General features: G+C 30.7%; 1 protein-coding gene across 1 annotated transcript in view; it reads left to right on the top strand.

Annotated features, from left to right (window-relative positions):
* LOC142326714 (protein FAM151B) overlaps window positions 1-15630 on the top strand; it is a 151119-nt gene that overhangs the window by 45233 nt on the left and 90256 nt on the right. The gene's annotated exons all lie outside the window — the stretch shown is intronic.

Below are 15630 nucleotides of genomic sequence, written 5' to 3'. Positions count from 1 at the left end.
AAGTCAAAAAGTCTCTAAAAACAAGGACATGAGAATATTATATATTTTAATATATTTTTCAAATGTATATTCGGAACAACAAAAAATTTAGGAGAGAAGAATGAACCGAAACGTTTTAAATTTACACATTAATTTTTAATTAGAAAAGCTAAATAAAAAATTGGATATATTGAAAAAACTAACAACATCCACGGTTAATATATCCGAAATTTTTAATGAAATATCTGATTTTATAGAACTAAATTTTTGATGAGCAGAATTCAATACAAAATCAGTACTATAGATTATCCAGGAAGAAAAATAGACTGTTTATTACTTTTATTTTTGACCAAAAAATAAAAAATGTAAATAATATAGCTTTGGAAATTTCAAATTTTTTTTTTCTTTTGTCTTCAGTCATTTGACTGGTTTGATGCAGCTCTCTAAGATTCCCTATCTAGTACTAGTCGTTTCATTTCAGTATACCCTCTACATCCTACATCCCTAACAATTTGTTTTACATATTCCAAACGTGGCCTGCCTACACAATTTTTCCCTTCTACCTGTCCTTCCAATATTAAAGCGACTATTCCAGGATGCCTTAGTATGTGGCCTATAAGTCTGTCTCTTCTTTTAACTATATATTTTTCCAAATGCTTCTTTCTTCATCTATTTGCCGCAATACCTCTTCATTTGTCACTTTATCCACCCGTCTGATTTTTAATATTCTCCTATAGCACCGCATTTCAAAAGCTTCTAATCTTTTCTTCTCGGATACTCCGATCGTCCAAGTTTCACTTCCATATAAAGCGACACTCCAAACATATACTTTCAAAAATCTTTTCCTGACAAAAAGGAAAAATTTAACATTATTTAATAAATCTAAAATTTATTATTCTTTCTTGCGGTAAATTTTGATCAGTATCCTGTTCGAGGCCTAAAGTTATACAAAGATAATATTTCCTGCTCATTTCTTCATAACCATGTTTAGTGAAACGATTCATTTATAACTCCATTTGAATTTCTTTCGTATTAATTATACATAAATGTAGACGCACCTTAGGAATACTATCATATTTATATCTTTTGTTTTAAAGCTGGTGAAGTAATGGATCTTTTTAGTTAAAATGGTATATCTTTCTTGTAACGTATTATAAAGAAATGAAGGAATTATAATTTCAGCACGGGTAGTCGACTAAGACGACGACAATACTAACCTAGGTAAACAGAAAATGTCCGGAGTACACTTGTCGGTGCCACGAATTCAAGAGTTATAATCACATCTCTGCTACTGATAATTGTAGGTTCAATACGCAATATTACGAAATACGATATTTTGTAATATCATCATTACGATTATAGTTTTACTTATTAATATTTATTATTTTACGGTTTTAAAATACGTTAATCTATATAATTTAATCATTTGGGATATTAGTTATAAGCGTTTCAAGCGATTAATTTTTCAACTGTAAGGAAAAGAAATGCCTTTATTTTATCATCGACTGTGATCAAATTATAACAAATCGCATTGGTCTTTCGCAAGTCAGTAGTTTGTAACAAGCGGTATCAAGAGATTTACAATAGTTGACTAGACGTTAAGCGATTGGCCCTTATCTTCCCACAACCTTTTTGGAAATCGGATATCTAAACACAGCACTATGGTGAAAAAAAACTAATTAAATTTCAGCTTAATATTAACCGGTCGTGGAATACAAAGAGTTAAAAGATTACTATTAAGGGCAGACATAAAATTTAGTAATTTTAATATCAAGGTCACGTGGAAGTAACACTATTACTAATATCACTTCTAATTTACTGAAAATTTTTGATTAATTATAATGATTACATCTCACTTAATAAATTAGATAATAATTTTAAAAGACGGGAATTCATTAGTATATAGTCCTAAATAAATTATACGTGATAAATTATACGATCACAAAACAAGCCGATAAAAAAAATTAATATTATTTTTAATTTATTTTTAAACCTAAACAGCTGAAAAAAGGATAAAATTAAGAAAAATGAATACACCATGTTATTACGTTTACAAAAGGAAAAAAATCTGATGTGGACAACACATGACTTCCTTGTACGCCTATTAAATAATTGCATTTACATATTTTTTTTAAAAATGAAGAGTACATAAAATTTTATTTTATTAAAAACTTCTGATTTTTTAAAATTTTTTTATAGAATTATTATTATTCATCGTAAATACTTTTTTATAATCAGAGGTGAATAATTATTAATAAATCAATATATTTAAATTTAAAAAAAAAGGAGATGAAGTCAGAGTCGAACTGATGTGCATTCCCCAGAGATCCAAATATTTCATTAATTAAAATTTTATTTGACTATATCTTTGGAACCAATGAAAATAAGTACCGCATACGATATATCGATGAAAAGCTCTCAATGAGGTCTTATTACTGCAGTTATGAAAAAATCTAATCCAATTTGTTTTTGGTTTTTTACGACATTTTTGGTTCAGTCGATTGCAATCAAAAGGAGGGGAGCACTAGATGTTACAACAGTCCTAATTAAAAAATTTCAACATCCTACGACTAATCGTTTTTGACTTATATATGTACGTACATATATAAATACACTTACGTACGTACAGACGTCACGCCGAAACTAGTCAAAATGGGTTTAGGGGTGAAAATGGATAATTCCGTTGAAATCTGGAAACCGAAATTTTTCGCCATCACAATACTACCTTTACTTTGTAAAGGAAGAAAGAACACTCTTTTTTGAAAATTACATGATAAAATTTGGCGAAAAAAAAACAGTTAAAAAAATAGTAATGATAAAATAATCTATATTTAACTATAATTTATTTTTGTGTATATTCATTTGTTTTGCTAGCAAGTTTATTTTTATTTAATAGACATCCCAAAATATTTTAAATAGGCTGAACTGTGGTAAAATAATATTTTTAGTTTTTTATTTTTAACTCGCGCAATGATTTCAGTTATACGAAAGAAAAATGTTCACTATAATAGTTGCCAGTTTAATTTTAATGTTATTGAATATAAAAAAACTTACGTATCATGTCAATAATATTTTCTATTTACTAATGTAAAAACTTATGCAATCGTGTAAAAATAAAAAAGTTACGTTACGTGGAGGTCATTGTCAAGGTTACAGAGATTATTATCATCGTTTGATACAAATTAACTGAAGTAACATAACGGAATTTTTGTTACACCTAATTCGGTTTATTGAATATACAATTCAAATTTAATTTAATTTGAATTGTACATTCAATATTAACTTAAATTTAATAATTTAATTTTGTATAACATTTCACAATTCATTATTCTTGTGACCAAATAAAATTCTCTGGTATGTCTTGCTACCGAGGAAAGAACCGTGTACGCAGCATATCCATTCAAGTACCTCATGATACGCTTGCTTCAACGATAATGAACGGTCTGAAAAGTTACCGTCGGAATAACATACAGACGACATTTAATTTTGGGTACTTCCTTTCAAACTGTAACAGCTCATGGAGATTTTTTAACCGCCAGATACGACATTATGCGAGTTAATTCTTCCACTAAGATGAAACGCTGAAACTCATACAAGTTAGTTGAAACTAAATACAATACAATCAAGAAAGACGTCATCTTTATGCTGCAACATTTCCATCGCGAAGTCGCCACGTACGGCGTAGCGGGTAGGTTTCAAAGCTTGTAACTGCCGGTTACAATTCATACGTAACCGTTTCCTTATAAAATTCCACACTATCGATCACCGGCATTGCTAGTTCACGACTGACCCTCCAGAATTTTAAGACAGCGATTGAAAGACTCTCTGACACGTTCAAAATTTTCTTCACACATTCGCGGTTAACCCGTAATCTTGCCTTTACACAGACATCCCGCCGTTCCAAATCTATAAACAAAATGTTATTGCCGCTCGGAGGATTTCAATTAAATATTTAACTGAGTAAACGGAAGTCGAAGGGTGTAACTATAGATTCACGTTTAGCAATTGCAAAATACATAAGGCTTTAAGTTCAGAAATCGCGATCTTTACTAGTGACGCTGTAAAGCGGAAAGATAGGGAAAGAATCCAAGGGCACGCGCGACATTAAAACCGGCTTTATTGCTCTTTGAGTTTAGCCATCAACACTGTACATCTCATCTCCTGGATGAGATGTACACTCATTACTTCTGAATATCAACATACATGTTTTTATTATTAAAAACATTATTGTCCTAAAAGCAGTTTTTCCTAGAAACACAACATATTGTCCATATTTTCCACACGACAACATATTGTCCCGCAATATGAAACATATTGTTGGAGAATATGTTTTATATTTCATTAGCTAATGTTTGTGACGACGGACAGCGCTTCTATAACCTGGTTATTCAAGATTTTGATATGGAAATTGAAAACTTTACTTGATATTATAGAACCTCAATTGTGTGCGATTTTACCACTATTTTTTTTATAACTTTACAACAGATATGTTACCAATTTTTTATTAAATAACATTACCTTGTTTTATTTTATAAAATCTTCTCACCGAACCACAAGCGTAATGTTTCATTCTCATCTACGACTTGCAATGTTTCTCTGCTGTGTGCAGTACCGTAAAAAAAATTACGGTACTTTCTGTCGATATGTATCTTTTTTTTAATATTGTGTTTGAACATTATTATTGTAATACTTTAAACATTTTCATTATTTACGTTTGGTATTAGTATACACTTGAGAAATAAATATATTATAGTTAATCTATCAAATTAGAAGAATTAAACTGTTTGTTCTCTGACAATCGGCTAATTTTTTAAAACCCTTCACAATTTATTAAACTATAAACCTTTTCCTAAAATTAAAATATTTCTGAAAGGTAAAAATCGGCCAATCGAAAAGGGAAAAATACTTCTACGATCGTTTAATGTAACGTGTTATTTATATAAACAAAAATAATTATAAAGTTCTTTACATTAACCAATAGCAAACAGCGAGTACTAATGTAAACTGATAATCGAAGAGGGCGGCCGATCCTCTCGGTCTAGTTAGGGAGGTAGGTTGCCTCAACGCTTGAAAGGACAATGTATTGAAAATGTAAATTCCTTTATTCTGAAATTTCCACGCCCGGTGATGGATTACATTACACGAAAAGAACTCTTTGAAAACTGTGATATTAAGAGGCAGAGGTAAAAAATAATTCGGAAGCTTACTGGAACATAATAAGTAATAAATCTAACTGAATTTTATAAAAGCCATTACCAAAATTTATAACTCTATCATTAATTTTTTTTTAACATTACCGACTTGAGTAAAGTAAAATAAAATAAATGTTTTTGTAGATAAACAAATGGATGTGATATCTTACGTCATATCATTTATAATGTACTTATAGGCTATTAAAATTATTCTATTTTATTTTAATAATAACTGTTTTATGCTATTTAACGTTTAAACAGTGATAAAATTCGAAACAATTATCATTCAAAATGTTAAATTAGATTGAATAGAATCTCGAATAATTTCTAAAAGCTGAATATAAATTGTAAAATAAATAAATAAACTTACTCTCACATATTTCAAGGACAGCCGGAAACCGCTTTCCTCGTTGTTTCATATGTTTATTAGAAAAACATATGGTTGTACATTTTTAATGACTTAAAAATATAAATTTAAGTTTAAATTACGTAACATTAAATGTTCTTTAAAATTACGAAATAAAAGAATAAAATAATTACACAGGTGCGACTTAAAAACACATCACCTAGGCTCAGTAATAACCATGAAAAAACAAGCACTTAATTATAATTTGGCAAAAAAAAAAGAAGAATCCACCTGAGTTTTAGCAGTTACAATTTTTTAATAAAGAGTACTTTTCATTTTATAATTAACTCATTCCTCCAGTCGATCCTCCTCATTCCTCTCTTCCAGTGTCACAAAACACCTTACATTTCATGTTTATTTCGACTAAATTATTTTCTAGATAGGCATAAAAAATCATTGAACACTCTCAACTTACGATTTAAAAAAAAACTTATACTTTTTAGAAATATTTAGTGAATAAACATCCCCTATTTTGGAAATATGGGTTAACTCACGTGCACAGCGTCGTACATTAAATATAAAGTCATTAATATACATATTCTTTGACTATCTACGTCATTCGTTTTCAAAGTGAACAATAACGCCTCCTTGTGGGCGCTGGAGGACTTCAGGGGGCGGTAAAAGGCCCACAGAACACTTGGGAAAAAACACATCAGATTCATCCTTTACATTAATGTAAGTGTAATTTTTCTATTGAAAGCTTTCAATTGAAATCTTTGTTGTATATAGATACAATTGAAATTTTATTGAAAGCAATTTTGATAAGAATACTTCCAAATGTGATTAAATTTGCGTTTTAATTTCTCTCATTTAAAATGTAAGTTTCAACTCAGAAATAGGATATGCCACGTTTAAAAAAAAAATAATCGCAATTGCTATTTTTAAGACCGCATCTTAAAAACGGCAATTACAATTATTATCTTTAGCAGATGGTAAGTTTAAAAATTTTGGGGGCGCTAGAAAAGTTTTGATTCTCAATGTAGGCGGTGGGTGAAAAAGTTTGAGAATCAATGATATATGTCATCCAACAATACTAAGGCTGAATTTAATTTATTGTAATTAAATTTTTTAAGCGCATAATTTAAGTATTTCATTTTTCAGAACGATATTGTTTTTTTAATTCCTTTTAAACGTATAATTAACAAACTTTATTTATTCGTTCACTTTATTTTTATAACATTGCTATTATTAGCGTAGTAAATTACACGATGGAACATTTTATATAAAGGCTACTTAACTCTAAATAAAACCATAAAAAAAGACTACTGCAAAAGAGAAGGTCATCTTGACGTACTCACTTATTCGTTTATATAACATAATTTATTATTAACTTTAATTATTATTTTAAACAAACTTAATATACTACTACTTTTTTTAAATGAATTTGAAACTAAATAATTTTTTTAATTTAATTTGTTCAACTAGTTAATAATAAGCAACCCCCCCCCCCCCACCCGAAGGCTCAATGTGATGAGGATGACAGGATATGTATGACATATAAATATAATCTTGTACAGACTAAAAGCCGACTATTCCTGTGACGTCTGGTTAATTGAACCCCAACCAACAAAGTATACCGGTATCCACGGTTTAGCATCCGTATAAAAGCAACTAACGTTTACTAGGATTTGAACTCAGAACCTTCGACTTCGAAAATCAACTGTTAAAACAATTGATTTTGCAACGAGTTAACTACTAGAACATCAGTAATATAATCCTGTGGTAAATTTAAACTAATAATTACTATACCGATGATAATTAATTATATTTAATAATTATTTAAAAAATCGATCACTTGAGTAATTATGTGGTAAATTTCCACATATACATTCTGATTAAGCAGAATTACTTGTAACATATTTACTATATATTTTTAATAGCCTATACATGGTGGGCTGACTAAATCTAAATAATGGTAAAAAAAAATTAACAGTGGTTTTATTTCAATTCCCAAACACGATTTCTTTTTTAGCTTCGTAATTTTATTTTATTACTAAATTTCTCTTTAAAAAAAATTAAATAAAAATAAAAAAGAACGCTCTTTTACAGAACGTCAACTTATAACGATTTTAAGCCCAGATGTAACAAACAAAAATTTTGTTTATCTATTATTTATAATAAAGCGGGTATCAATAAAATAGTATACAAAGAGCAAAACCTTTTTTTTTTTGTCTTCAGTCATTTGACTGGTTTGATGCAGCTCTCCAAGATTCCCTATCTAGTGCTAGTCGTTTCATTTCAGTATACCTTCTACATCCTACATCCCTAACAATTTGTTTTACATATTCCAAACGTGGCCTGCCTACACAATTTTTTCCTTCTACCTGTCCCTCCAATATTAAAGCGACTATTCCAGGATGCCTTAGTATGTGGCCTATAAGTCTCTCTTCTTTTAACTATATTTTTCCAAATGCTTCTTTCTTCATCTATTTGCCGCAATACCTCTTCATTTGTCACTTTATCCACCCATCTGATTTTTAACATTCTCCTATAGAGCAAAACTAAAAATAAATAAAAAATCGGGTGGGGCTGTGTCGGGGCGCATGGCCGTTGGTTTAACGTGAAACGTTACAGACCTTAGATGAAGTTCCCACGAGCTACAGACCGACCAACTTATCTGTAGAGTTATATGGGAGAACGGCCATCGTTTTTTTTTTTTTTGAAAAAAACTGTGAAAGACTCCAATAGGAAATTTTAGTTCCTTCATTTGATCAACTCTGCAGTTAAATTTGTCGGTCTTACGTCAGCGATTCCCTTTTAGTGCATTGGATTGAAATAAAAATGAAACATATAATGCGTACTAGATTTAACTTTAACATAAAACAGACACTAAATAGTACATAATATTTATTTCGACTAATATTCGACGAAAATTTTGTTCAACATTGGTCTGTGATATGAGAGGCATAATAAGCAGCGATAGAGGTGCTCGCGTCGTCGGCGTCGTTCATTAAACTTCGGAAGAACTGAAGGCAAATATTCAGAATGTTACAGAAATTATAGACTGTAATGTTTTGAGAGAGCGTCTAAAGACACGATTACTTGAGTAAAAAAAAATCTCAAAAGAGCATTCAATTCTTAAATTTTTCTATAAAAATAATCGTGCAAAAATTTCACTAATAAATTTATTTAAGTTTTTTAATTTCTTTAATTTATTCGTAAAATCATTATGGGGTAAGGGATTGGCCGTTCGGGGAGGGCCTTTTTTTAGTGGGCCGGTTAAAAATTGTTTAACTTGTACAAGATTAAGATTTTTCTACGTTTAATGTAGTATAGGTGTTTTTATTGTTCGACACAAGATTTTGTTTTACTGAACAAGAGAAGGTTTTGCGTATCTATAAATCTGTATTTACTTATTAGTCAAAATTAAAAGTTCATTGTACTAAGCGATTTTGACGGGTCAAGACGATCGCACTAACGGGAGGTTGCAATATTGCAAATTAATACGTTTTTAAAAGAAGCTAACAGATATGTACCGTTTCATTAGATGGTATTACTTTCCTTTTAAGCCCTTACTCTTAGTCTCTGCACTACATGAAATATAAACAAAATAAAAATGTTTAACAATTTTACCTTTGAAAATTCGAATATGTTTTCCTTCCCTTCGCTAATTAAATTACAAATAATTAATATTATGGGTAATAAAATAGAAATAAAATTGTAAAGACTGCATAATTTTTCTGATCCGCTTTAATAATTTCTGCCTTATTAAACCCGTTTATCAATCGATTTGAACAAACGAGATAACAATTTACAGTAAAAGGCTTTAAATTTTATTTAATACATAATTCGATAAACTAATATTTTTAAGGTGATATATCTAAAGTAATTTTATACAGAAGAATTGAGAGGAGAGTGGAAGAAGTGTTAGGAGAAGACCAATTTGGTTTCAGGAAAAGTATAGGGACAAGGGAAGCAATTTTAGGCCTCAGATTAATAGTAGAAGGAAGATTAAAGAAAAACAAACCGACATACTTGGCGTTTATAGACCTAGAAAAGGCATCCGATAACGTAGACTGGAATAAAATGTTCAGCATTTTAAAAAAAATTAGGTTCAAATACAGAGATAGAAGAACAATCGCTAACATGAACAGGAACCAAACAGCAACAGTAACAATTGAAGAACATAAGAAAGAAGCCGTAATAAGAAAGGGAGTCCGACAAGGATGTTCCCTATCTCCGTTACTTTTTAATCTTTACATGGAACTAGCAGTTAATGATGTTAAAGAACAATTTAGATTCGGAGTAACAGTACAAGGTGAAAAGATAAAGATGCTACGATTTGCTGATGATATAGTAATTCTAGCCGAGAGTAAAAAGGATTTAGAAAAAAACAATGAACGGCATAGATGAAGTCCTACGCAAGAACTATCGCATGAAAATAAACAAGAACAAAACAAAAGTAATGAAATGTAGTAGAAATAACAAAAATGGACCGCTGAATGTGAAAGTAGGTGAAGAAAAGAATATGGAGGTAGAAGAATTTTGTTATTTGGGAAGTAGAATTACTAAAGATGGACGAAGCAGGAGCGTTATAAAATGCCGAATAGCACAAGCTAAACGAGCCTTCAGTAAGAAATATAATTTGTTTACTTCAAAAATTAATTTAAATGTCAGGAAAAGATTTTTGAAAGTGTGTGTTTGGAGTGTCGCTTTATATGGAAGTGAAACTTGGACGATCGGAGTATCTGAGAAGAAACGATTAGAAGCTTTTGAAATGCGGTGCTATAGGAGAATGTTAAAAATCAGATGGGTGGATAAAGTGACAAATGAAGAGGTATTCCTGCAAATAGATGAAGAAAGAAGCATTTGGAAAATATAGTTAAAAGAACAGACAGACTTATAGGCCTCATACTAAGGCATCCTGGAATATTCGCTTTAATATTGGAAGGACAGGTAGAAGGAAAAAATTGTGTAGGCAGGCCACATTTGGAATATGTAAAACAAATTGTTAGGGATGTAGGATGAAGAGGGTATACTGAAATGAAACGACTAGCACTAGATAGGGAATCTTGGAGAGCTGCATCAAACCAGTCAAATGACTGAAGACAAAAAAAAAAAATATCTAAAGTTAATAATTAAAACTTTAAATGCCCGCCAATTTGGAATTTTTAAACATATTTTCAAACCTATTTATTGTTTAGATGGGTAAATTTACAGAGAATTTCATTAAATACCTCAATCTGTTACGATATACATTTTTATTGAAAAAAAAAAAACAAAACAATACGGCTGAGAGAGAGGAAAATGGAGCTACATAGAGAGCATTTTTACCAGCATCGACTTTTTTGTTTATTTTGATCTCATAAATCAATTTCTTAAGAATGGCCAACAACTTCTGGGACACTTTGTATATAATATAAATAAGTAAATTTTTATATGAGTAATGCGTAAAATATGAATCTTTAAGTTAATATATAATATGTATGTTGAATATACATAAATAATACTGAAATAAAAAAATCTGCAAACGGCTCTAGTCCGGGGCCATCAGGGATTAAAAATAAAAACGCCTGAAACATTGATAAATAATACCGCAGTTTAGAATTTCTACAGTTCTGAGTAGCTGACTCAATATGAAATATTTCCCCTTCTTTAGTACAAGATCGAAAAAGACTATAGAAATATTTTTATTATTAAAATGATAATATGTTATCTTGAAATGTAGTAATAAAGATTAGTTAATCGACATTATTTTTGCTATTAATATTAATTTATTGTTGTATGTAATATTATATCGCTCATTTAACTAATTAACAAATAATAATACTTTTATAAATTCTCATTAATAAAAATATTTTCATTTTTTTTCTTTTTTAATTACAACTGACCTTTTCATATTATATATTAAAAAGGAAACAACCTGAAATTGTTCTGACTGTATTTAATAACTAAATAAATCACACGTTTACAGCTTTGATAAAGGGTTTAATTAGATCAGTAATAGTTTATACAACGCTTTATTTACATAACACTGATATGAAAACAATAACATGTATTTAATGGTCCATAAAAACGAATTACGACTATCGACCGCATTTCTGATTTTCTTACTAAGAATAACTGTAACAATTACACATTATAATGCACGTTTTTAAAAATAATAAAAAATATTCTTTGAATATTATCCTATTGTAATATACAAGTACTATGTTTAACCTTGTAAAGACCGCTGGGAAATTTCTCTCCTTAAGGTTGGCGAACCTGTGTCCTGTATCGTTCATCGTCACGCTAGTAATGCACACAATGCATTGTTGGCTGCAAGTTGCCACGTTGTAGTAAGTATCTCTGATTACGGGTAAGTTATTACGTTATAAAATGAATAGGAAAATCGATGTTGGCGCCGACTTTTAAATACGCGGGGTCATACATTTTTCAAGCCGGCTGAAATTCATAGGCAGTTGGTTGCTGTGTACAGTAATAATTAATGAATAACGTCCGAAAATGGTGTGAAAGGTTTAGAAATAACATAATTAATAAGCATGACGTAGAACGTTCTTCAGGGAGGCCGTCGATAATCACTTGTTGAAACGCATCGATGATGAAACCAGAAAAGATCGTCGCTCAACAATTTCAGACCTGGCCTTTCTTTTTCGTGATGTTTCAAGAACTATTATTGGTAGCACTGTTCATGACCAATCAGGCTTCAGAAAAGTTCGTGTACGTTCGGTGCCGCACGTCTTAACAGAACGTCACAAAAATATCCATCTGTTTTGGAATTTTTTACGTGCTACACAGAAAATGGTGATTACTTCTTTGTTACCGGCGATGAAATATGGATTTCGTATTACAAGCCAAACAGAAAACGGCAGTCAAGTGAATGGCGTCATCCTCAATTATCAACCAGACCAATAAAGGCCAAGTCACAGCCAACTGGACGCAAACTGCTGGCCACAGTCATTTGGAATCGGTTTGGCTTACTGCTGATTGATTTCATGCCACTTGGAACGACTATAAATGCAGAAGCCTACTGCGAAACTCTAAAAAAGTTACGGCGCGCCATTCAAAATCGGCGACGTGGACGGCTGACCGACGACGTCGCCCTGCTACACCATAATGCACGTCCACATGTTGCGGGTCCAACACGTGATTTACTGATAACATTTGGTTGGGAAATGTACGATCACTCACCGTGTAGTTCGGGCTTAGCTCTTTCTGATTACCATTTGTTTGGGAAATTAAAAGAATTTTTGAGAGGTAAGCAATTCGTGAATGATGTTGAACTTAAAAATGCTGTTAATCAGTGGCTAAATAGACTGGTGGCAGAAGAATATGATGAGGATATAATGAAGCTGGTGTATCGCTACGATAAATTTACTAATTCATCTAGATGATTATATAGAAAAGTAGTATAAGGTATCTAGTTTAAGAGAAATAAAAAATATTTATAAAGTTTTCAGAATAATTTTTTTTTACAATGAAATGGTCTTTACTTTAGAGATAACCTCTCGTGTATTTCATCCGAAACTATTAAAAAAGATTTACAGAAAGTTGTATTTAGAATAACAGAAACAAAAGAAATAAAAGAATGTAACAAATTTAAAAAAAAATACTGCCATCAACATCAGATGTAGACGGTGGTTAAGACGTGACATGGATATTAAACCGTAAACGAGAGACACTACACGGGATACACAGTAAACTAGTCTCTAAGAGGAAATCGTAAAGACAATGAAAGGGAACTTGTAATTGACATACTGCTATTACATCGAATCTAGAATACTCTAATTTATAACTTAAAAAAAATTCAATAACCGTGAAATGTTACAATTAGTAAATCGGGGATTAAATCACAGTTTACAGCAAAAACGTAACCGTAAACCAGGCTTCTCCCGAGTCAAACAATTATTCTCAATAGAGCGATACATCATTAAATCTTTTGAACGAAATTTAACACACGAATAAAAGTTGTAGGAAAATATGTAACTGCATACAAAATAACTTTTTACATATAAATTAATTAAATAGGATAGTTTACGTAACCTATTAAAACTGAACTACTAGAGTCGTTTAAAAATTAAATAGACGAATGGAAACAGGGAAAACCTTTTAATAAAATAAAACGTACAAGCGTAGAGTGGATAAGAACTTTATTAACTGAAGATGTCAAACCTACAAAAACTCGGACGTGGATGTACGGTAAAAAAATATATTAACCGCAAATTTTTTTAAAGAGGATCGAACCGGGCAGAATAATTGTCACCGATTTTTATCGTGCGCATAAGACCGGTGAAAGTTTCGACACTTTGAAAAATTGCAAACATAATCTTATTCGCAAGGATAGATGTAGAAAAGTTTGGAAAATTGCTGAAATTTGAAATACAAGTACCGGCACTACTTTACTCCATTATCCACGACAAGCTAAATTACTGCAAAACATGTTCACGTTAGATTCCGAGACAGTTAAAACTCAAAATCACAGAAACCCGAATGCACATTTTTAAGCAACTTAAACGGGTTTTACGGCATGTAAGATTTTTTTTTAAATCGCATAAAAACTTTTATTAATGTTTTTGGACCGGAATCCGAGCGTCGGAGTATGAAATGGAAGCAAATAAATATAGTAAAAACTACTGATTGAAGAGAAATTAAGGAAAATTTGTACACAAAGTCTTCTTACAGGATTTTTTTAAATTTCAAGTTTATAGGGTTTAAAATGGAATAATAAAATTCTCTTGGTAACAAATGAGGTAATCAATTTTGATTTTTTGTATGTGTAATTTTCATGTAAATATGTAAAAACACATACTTCACTTTTTTAAATTCCGAGTTTAAAGGGTTAAAATAGATTTTCATCTTTTTTGAAACCGACTATTTTTTTTTAATTTCTAAGTAAATTAATATTTTTATTAATAAATTAATTTTTCTGGTTACTGGTTGAAAGATAATCTCTACTACTCTCTGTTCTTTGCTGATTTTATAATAAAAAAAATATCACATGCTGCTACTCAAGACAACCTATTTTTCAGAATGAGACCACTACTTGGATATACTGTAAGCCACTTTTGAAACTAGCTGTGAAAAATAATACATAGTCGCCAATTCGGTTACAATCTTCATAGCCCAATGTTGATTTAATTTTTTTTCGTTTGTTTTACAATCCCTTTGAAAATTATATATTACAATCCTATCCTACTGAAAGTTTTTGAGCTGCCCTCCCCCTCACCATGGGGGCTCCTTGCATATTTGAAGCTGGTGATTTTATACCGAAAAATAAATCGTCTTGGGGTTGTTGTGGTCTTATAAATCATTTTTAGATTTATAAGAAAGTACGACATTAAGCTAAATTTAATTTCGTACTGTCTGGGTTGTAGCCGACAAGTTTTTCACTGCCCTTGAAAATGATATAATACAATCCTACCCTTTCCAATTAAAATATTTGAGTTGCCCTCCTCTTTTAATGAGGTTTTGCTGGATACTTCAGTCGTGGTAATTTCATACCGAAAAATACATCGTTTTGGAGTAGGAGCTAAATTTAATTTTTCTTCGTTTAACTATTGAAAACTTATTTAAGAGTCCCAATACTTTTCAACACTCTGTACGTTTGTGTGCGCGTGTGTGTGTGTACGCGCGCGTGCGCGCGTATATGTATGTGAAAAATCAAGTTCCTGAATATGGTATTTTACTTTGAATCTACCTGAATACTGATTTTTCTCTTCAACTGATGTTAAAATTATTTTCCCCAGAAAGTTTTCTATTATTTCGTGGACTCAAGAAATTTCCATTGCACCCAGATCACTCTACATCTGGTTTTTTCATTTTACGCTAATTAAATCGTTTAGTTACACAGTCCAGGCTGCTGATAATGTTCGCTGATTACTAGATCGTCTTCTACCTTTCATTTATTTCATAAAACTCCTTTTTGAAATAATTAAAATAATTAAAAAAAAAAAAAATTCTTATTCATTACAACCCTGTTTTCTCTACGTTTGTGAAACATTTCATTAATATTATTTATATTAGAACAAGCAACTTAATGTTGGCATCTAATTGATGTACCTTTATACAACGATAACAAATAGTAGAATATGGAGATAAATCTACCGTAGGAAG

Source organism: Lycorma delicatula, chromosome 6 (genome assembly GCF_047948215.1).
Source record: "Lycorma delicatula isolate Av1 chromosome 6, ASM4794821v1, whole genome shotgun sequence".
NCBI lineage: Eukaryota > Metazoa > Arthropoda > Insecta > Hemiptera > Fulgoridae > Lycorma > Lycorma delicatula.
This window is presented reverse-complemented; position numbering and strand designations above follow the sequence as displayed.